The 7,500-nt window shown below is 46.2% G+C and overlaps 2 non-coding genes across 2 annotated transcripts; both read right to left on the bottom strand.

The window, feature by feature from the left end:
* Nucleotides 1–67: 67 nt before the first annotated feature.
* LOC120847126 lies at nucleotides 68–220 on the bottom strand. The gene has a single exon (XR_005717204.1). It is a non-coding gene; the product is annotated as a 5.8S ribosomal RNA (ribosomal RNA).
* A 438-nt stretch (nucleotides 221–658) lies between these two features.
* LOC120847247 lies at nucleotides 659–2,474 on the bottom strand. Its single transcript, XR_005717317.1, has one exon. It is a non-coding gene; the product is annotated as a small subunit ribosomal RNA (ribosomal RNA).
* Between the last annotated feature and the right edge of the window lie 5,026 nt (nucleotides 2,475–7,500).

The following is a 7,500-nucleotide window of genomic DNA, read 5'->3' on the forward strand; positions in this document are numbered from 1 at the left end:
TGCTGCCCACGATCCGACACAGTCAAAACGAGGTAGAAAACAAATTCTCCTCTCTTGATATATGATCCGACCCTCACACAGACGAAGCCACGGGAAGGCCCGAGGCCGCGATGTGCGTTCAAAGAGTAAGTGCTCAGTGTGTCCTGCAATTCACACCAAGTCTCGCAGCTGGCTGCGTTCTTCATCGACCCGAGAACCGAGTGATCCACCGCTTAGAGTCGTGTTTTTGGATTTTTCAATCAGTACGACAAAACACAAGTTGTTGTTTTTTTTTCGCGCCCGGCACATCCCATGCCATCTCGAAAGCGCAAAAAAAAAAGCTTCTTCTCAAACGCCTCTTCGTTAATCAAAACAAAAGGGCGATCCTCGAGAAGAGACGAAAAAGGGGGCGATGCGCCTTTTGTAACCCGCGGATTGTCCCGGTGCACTTGAAATCTCCTCTCAATCGAGGCAGCAGAGGGCTCCCGCTGGGCGCATCATCGAAAGGAACGGAGGCCACCCAAAGAAAAAGGCACATCCGAACCACAGTTGTTTTGTTTTTTTTGTGCCGTCCCGACGGCATCCAAGCTTGGTCGGGATCGGCGCCAGATAAATTCGCACATCGAGTCCATTCCCCGTACAAGAGGAAGAAGACAAAACGATGCCAAATAACATCCGGTAATGATCCTTCCGCAGGTTCACCTACGGAAACCTTGTTACGACTTTTACTTCCTCTAAATGATCAAGTTTGGTCATCTTTCCAACACACCGGCGCAACCGAAAGGCCGCTCCGGGTATCGGTCCGAAGACCTCACTAAATCATTCAATCGGTAGTAGCGACGGGCGGTGTGTACAAAGGGCAGGGACGTAATCAACGCGAGCTTATGACTCGCGCTTACTGGGAATTCCTCGTTCAAGGGGAACAATTGCAAGCCCCTATCCCAATCACGAAGGAGGTTCCACGGGTTACCCAGTCTTTACAGACAGGGATAAAAACACGCTGCTTCCTTCAGTGTAGCGCGCGTGCGGCCCCGGACATCTAAGGTCATCATAGACCTGTTATTGCTCTGTTTCGTGCGGCTAGGAGCCGCTTGTCCCTCTAAGAAGGGTGCAAGGTGCAGAGAACCACGCACCTATTTAATAGGCTAGAGTCTCGTTCGTTATCGGAATTAACCAGACAAATCGCTCCACCAACTAAGAACGGCCATGCACCACCATCCACCGAATCAAGAAAGAGCTCTCAATCTGTCAATCCTCCCAGTGTCCGGGCCGGGTAAGTTTTCCCGTGTTGAGTCAAATTAAGCCGCAAGCTCCACTCCTGGTGGTGCCCTTCCGTCAATTCCTTTAAGTTTCAGCTTTGCAACCATACTTCCCCCGGAACCCAAATACTTTGGTTTACCGGAAGCTGCCCGCCGAGTCATTTGAGTAACTCAGGCGGATCGCTGGTTGGCATCGTTTATGGTTAGAACTAGGGCGGTATCTGATCGCCTTCGAACCTCTAACTTTCGTTCTTGATCAATGAAAACATTCTTGGCAAATGCTTTCGCAGTAGTTCGTCTTGCGACGGTCCAAGAATTTCACCTCTAGCGCCGCAATACGAATGCCCCCATCTGTCCCTCTTAATCATTATCCTGTATTCCAAAAACCAACAGAACAGAAACAGGATCTTGTTCTATTTTTCCATGCACTGTTATTCAGGCGAATCGCCTGCGTTGAGCACTCTAATTTTTTCAAAGTAAACGCGCCGGCCAAAGCAAGGCACCTGATGAAGGGAACCAAGCCACGACAGGCATGATGTTCAGCACGGGCCGTAACGTGGTGTCCACGCACTTCCCGCCTGTAACTGAGATCCAACTACGAGCTTTTTAACCGCAGCAACTTTAGTATACGCTATTGGAGCTGAAATTACCGCGGCTGCTGGCACCAGACTTGCCCTCCAATGGATCCTCGTTAAAGGATTTAGAGTGTACTCATTTCAATTACGGGGCCTCAAAAGAGTCCCGTATTGTTATTTTTCGTCACTACCTCCCCGTGCCGGGAGTGGGTAATTTGCGCGCCTGCTGCCTTCCTTGGATGTGGTAGCCGTTTCTCAGGCTCCCTCTCCGGAATCGAACCCTGATTCTCCGTTACCCGTAACAACCTTGGTAGGCGCATAACCTACCATCGACAGTTGATAAGGCAGACACTTGAAAGAAACGTCGCCGGCTCGTGGCCGTGCGATCAGCACAAAGTTATCCAGAGTCACCACACAAAACGGACCGAAGCTCGATTGATCTTGGTCTAATAAAAGCACCCGTCGCCCCGAGGGGCTTCGGGCTCACTGCATGTATTAGCTCTAGAATTGCCACAGTTATCCAAGTAGGAAGAAACGATCTAAGGAACCATAACTGATTTAATGAGCCATTCGCGGTTTCGCCTTGTTTCGGCATGTACTTAGACATGCATGGCTTAATCTTTGAGACAAGCATATGACTACTGGCAGGATCAACCAGGTAATCTTTTCGTGGTGGGTCGCCCAAAACCCTACCAACGCGCGGACGCGGGGCCACCGTCAGGCGCCCCTTACGAACCGCAAACGCACACAACGCTTAGGAATTACGTCCAAATCCAAGAAGAAATGAAGCACGTTCGAGCGCGCAGCCGGAATATCCCCGACAGAGGTCGGTACCGACGCGGCAAGAAGCGCATAAATTTCTTTCTCGTCGTAGCAACAGAAAGTCGTACGCCAAAAAAATCATTGACGACGCCTTCGCAGCGTTGCCGAGCTTTCAGGTCCCGTGAGGACGCGAGGACGCACCCCGGCCTTCGGTCAGAACGCACTCGTCATTTCACACCGTTCGGTTAGCGCGGACGCTCCGAAACACCCTCCTCTCGCATTCGTTTTCAAGACACAGGTGCACCCGAGAACCGACCCCAACGGCAGACGCCAGAGATCGCAGGTACCTTGCTGTAACGACCATGCGGCGGAGGCAGCGGCCGAGACGGCGACGAAAGGCGTCGGCGACGTCGTCAGACGCCGCTCGCACCAATCGAACGCTCGACAGACCCCACCTCCACATAATAGCACCGATAAGTATAAAGAAGATCCTTCAAGAGCATTCTGTACATAGTTTGTGGTTATCAGTTTCGGTGACTGACTGACTGACTGACTTACTGTCTCTCACTCATGTGGCTCCTCGTTATTCAGTATCATTTATTTGTCCTTCTTTCTTTCTTATTTTTTTCCCCTCTCTCTCTCCTTATATATATATATATATATGTATGTATGTATGTTTGTGTATATATATATATATATATATAAATGTTCTTTTTTTCCTGTGTGCCTCTATATATACATACATACGTACATACATCCTACCCCTATAAAAAAAATTATTTCTCGCTTTTTATTAAAAACGTGCTGACCCCTGCTTGACTCTGATTACTTCTTTTCGACTTTCAGTTCATGTTAACATGGTCAACAGAAAGTTTATCGACTTTGTTATTACAAAGTAAACCAATATTTACACGGGGCGTTTCATGCGTTTTGAATTGTGTCAGAGCCGAACAATGAGCGCTATAGTAAGTGAGATTGTCACTGCTTTTAATCCGAATGCTCGCGGTATCGCGCGTGTTTACGGCAGGCTTCATAATAGGCAATTTTCTTTCTTTACACTACTCTTCTTTGCTCACTTCATTGTTTCTACCATTGGTTTCGTTTGGAAGGCCCCGCCACTTAGTTTCCGACAAAGTCCTCTCAAGGAACGAAGTGAGAAGCACGGGATTAACAAAAGAAAAAGATGCGTGTTTTCTAGCGGTTACCCGTGTCGCTTTGCGACACGGGCTTTCTGGCGCTTTCAACTGGGCGAGAGCCGAACAATTTACCCTACTGCACTTGCGACGGGCAGCGCTTTCAAACGGAATACTGGAAATCTCGCTTACTTTTCTGGCAAGTTTGATAGGAGACAAATATTATTCTTTTCACGCGAATTGTTCGCTCTATTTCTAATCTCTCTCTTCCGTGTCCTTGGCATGGAACGCACGCTTCGTCTCCTACAAAGTTCTTCCGAGGAATCAAGTGCAAAACACGCGACTTTAAAATGTGCGTGTTTTCTAGCGGTTACCCGTGTCGCGAGGCGACACGGGCTTTCTGGCGCTTTCAACTGGGCGAGAGCCGAACACTGTACACTACTGCACTTGCGACGGGCAGCGCTTTCAAACGGAATACTGGAAATCTCGCTTACTTTTCTGGCAAGTTTGATAGGAGACAAATATTATTCTTTTCACGCGAATTGTTCGCTCTATTTCTAATCTCTCTCTTCCGTGTCCTTGGCATGGAACGCCCGCTTCGTCTCCCACAAAGTACTTCCGAGGAATCAAGTGCAAAACACGCGACTTTAAAATGTGCGTGTTTTCTAGCGGTTACCCGTGTCGCGAGGCGACACGGGCTTTCTGGCGCTTTCAACTGGGCGAGAGCCGAACACTGTACACTACTGCACTTGCGACGGGCAGCGCTTTCAAACGGAATACTGGAAATCTCGCTTACTTTTCTGGCAAGTTTGATAGGAGACAAATATTATTCTTTTCACGCGAATTGTTCGCTCTATTTCTAATCTCTCTCTTCCGTATCCTTGGCATGGAACGCCCGCTTCGTCTCCCACAAAGTACTTCCGAGGAATCAAGTGCAAAACACGCGACTTTAAAATGTGCGTGTTTTCTAGCGGTTACCCGTGTCGCGAGGCGACACGGGCTTTCTGGCGCTTTCAACTGGGCGAGAGCCGAACACTGTACACTACTGCACTTGCGACGGGCAGCGCTTTCAAACGGAATACTGGAAATCTCGCTTACTTTTCTGGCAAGTTTGATAGGAGACAAATATTATTCTTTTCACGCGAATTGTTCGCTCTATTTCTAATCTCTCTCTTCCGTGTCCTGGGCATGGAACGCCCGCTTCGTCTCCCACAAAGTACTTCCGAGGAATCAAGTGCAAATCACGCGACTTTAAAATGTGCGTGTTTTCTAGCGGTTATCCGTGTCGCGAGGCGACACGGGCTTTCTGGCGCTTTCAACTGGGCGAGAGCCGAACACTGTACACTACTGCACTTGCCATGAACAACGCTTTCAAACGGAATACTGGAGATGTCGCGTGCTTTACTGCCAAGCTCAATAAGAGACGAATTTCTTTCTTTTCACGGGAATTATTTCCTCTATTTCTAATCTCGCTCTTTCGTTTCATTGGGAAGGAACGCGCGCTTAGTTAGCCGCAAAGCAGTCTGAATTAATCACGTCCAAAGTACAGAATTTTACAATATATAGTGTTTTTACCGGTTGACCGCGTCAGAAAGCGTACCTTTCCGACGAGGTCTGTGTCGCTTTGACGTGAGCGGGAGCAACGCGATTTGGGCTAGTGCACGCGAGATTGGCAGCGCTTCCAATTCCAGTACTGTAGATATTGCGTGCATTTTTTACACGCTTGAGGATGTGGGATTTTCTTTCTTGTGACGTAACCCGTTTGTCAAATTGTGTCTCGATTTTTGGTATCGTTTAAGAAGCCCGTCCGCTTACAATCCTAAAAAAGAAAAAAAAAAGAAATTAGTAAAGAAAGACGCCCATACTTATTGTTGCTCTTTCTTTTATTATCTGCGCAGGATTTTAATTTGTGTAAGTTTTGTTTACCGTCCCGACTACGTAGGCGTTCGTACATGCCCGTCCTCGCGCCTCGAATTGTGTGCGAGCGAAATCAATCTCCCCAAGCTAGCTTCAGAAATTGCTCGAAAATCGAACGTGAGGAAAGCCAGAGATACGTGGTTTTCACAGGTCGTGCAAGATTAATCCATAAGGTGCGATATTGGTATATATACATACATACATACATACACATGCATGATTTCTGCGACAAATAGGAAGACAAAAAGACCATGTTCAAGCATAATATAGGAACATTGACAATTTGCACACACAAGGGAGGTCAAATGGCAGGTTTTTCTTCCTTGTGCAGGAAACTTTATTGCAATGTCAGAAGGGAAGTTCCACTCTAGAATTGTGCACTCAATAAAGGAGGAAAGGAAATGCACTTGAAAACCTTCACAGTTCAAGTAAGAAAACATTTCGAAACGACAGTTTGTTTTCTTGCAGGGAGGAGAAGAGGGGAGAGAGGGAGGGAGGGAGGGAGGGAGGGAAGGAAGGAAGGAAGGGGGGGGGGTGCCATGCACGGTGAAGACCAGAGTGTCGAACCGAAAACCGAAGCGAACGAAAAACCGGAACCGAGGAGTTAGTTTCAGCCGAACCGAAACTGACCCGCCAACTTGGAACTGTACGGAAGAAAATATAACTGTCTATTAGTCTGACGATGAATAGAAGTACAAGGGTGTACGGCAGGGATAGCTGAAAAAAAAAGGCTCTATGGACTTGGAGCGGCAGCCCAAAGTCGATGACGACGAAAAGAAAGCACACAGTTTCGGAAAACAGGCGGTAAGAAAGCGACAAATTAAGTAGCCGTCATGTCGAGTTGATTGCTTAGCTCTATTTAAGATGAAGGAAAAAAAAAAGTAGCACAATTGATGCTTACTTGCTAAATTGAATCAACCATTATCTTGTAAAGAAAAAAAACCTCAAATGCCAATCACCTGTATTTTAGGCGACCCGACAGACTGATAACTTTTAAATTCAGGCTAAAATATAACACACAAAAAAAAAAAGGAAAGACAGATATGTATGTAGCTTGTCATTTACTGCTCCATCAAATTTAAATAAAGCAATTTATTTCTCGGCACCTGAAAATAAGCGAACCCTACAAATGAATGGAAAGATACCCGTTTGCACTCTTGAAATAGTGCCTATTACGAAAAGAAGCACCAGGTAAATATAATATCACTTTAGCTTCTTTTTCTTTTTAATACGGTACGCTGTTGGTTCATCTTAGTAAAATATATAAAATAGCGCAAAAAAGACGAGGACAAGGAGTATACAGGACAGGCACTCACTTTCAACTAGTTTTATCCAGGAAAAGTAATCATACATATATAGCTTTTATTCACGATAAGTGCCGAGGGCAGCCGAGAAGGCGGCAATAGCCCCGGATGGTTTGATCGTGCTGGGAGACACCAGCATCCCAGCTCAAATATCTTCTACCCTTAAGAATATGTGCTGCTTTGCCTGTCGTGTGCATATACATGTTCACTTTTCCTGAATGAAACTAGTTCAACATCAGCGCCTGTCCTGTATACCTCTTGTTCTTCTATTTGTTGTGCTATTTTAATGTCCTACATTACTTTTGTGCTCCCGCAAATCGAAGCAAACCAATAAAAAATTCGGTTCGACACTCTGGTGGAAACTAAAAGCTTAGAAAGAAAGAGGATAAAAAGAAAAAAAGGAAAACATTTCTACAATAATGATAAGCAGGAGGAGGAGGAGGAGGAGAACAAGAAGGCTAATAATGTGGAAAAAAAAGACACGACCCAAATAAATCAATACAAAGGATGGTATAAGTCATGCATACTTACCACATGTAAAATTAATTAAAAAAAAAATTAGAAAAAAAAT

Source organism: Ixodes scapularis, unplaced genomic scaffold, assembly GCF_016920785.2.
Source record: "Ixodes scapularis isolate PalLabHiFi unplaced genomic scaffold, ASM1692078v2 ptg001158l_1___fragment_3__unscaffolded, whole genome shotgun sequence".
In the NCBI taxonomy this organism is placed as follows: domain Eukaryota; kingdom Metazoa; phylum Arthropoda; class Arachnida; order Ixodida; family Ixodidae; genus Ixodes; species Ixodes scapularis.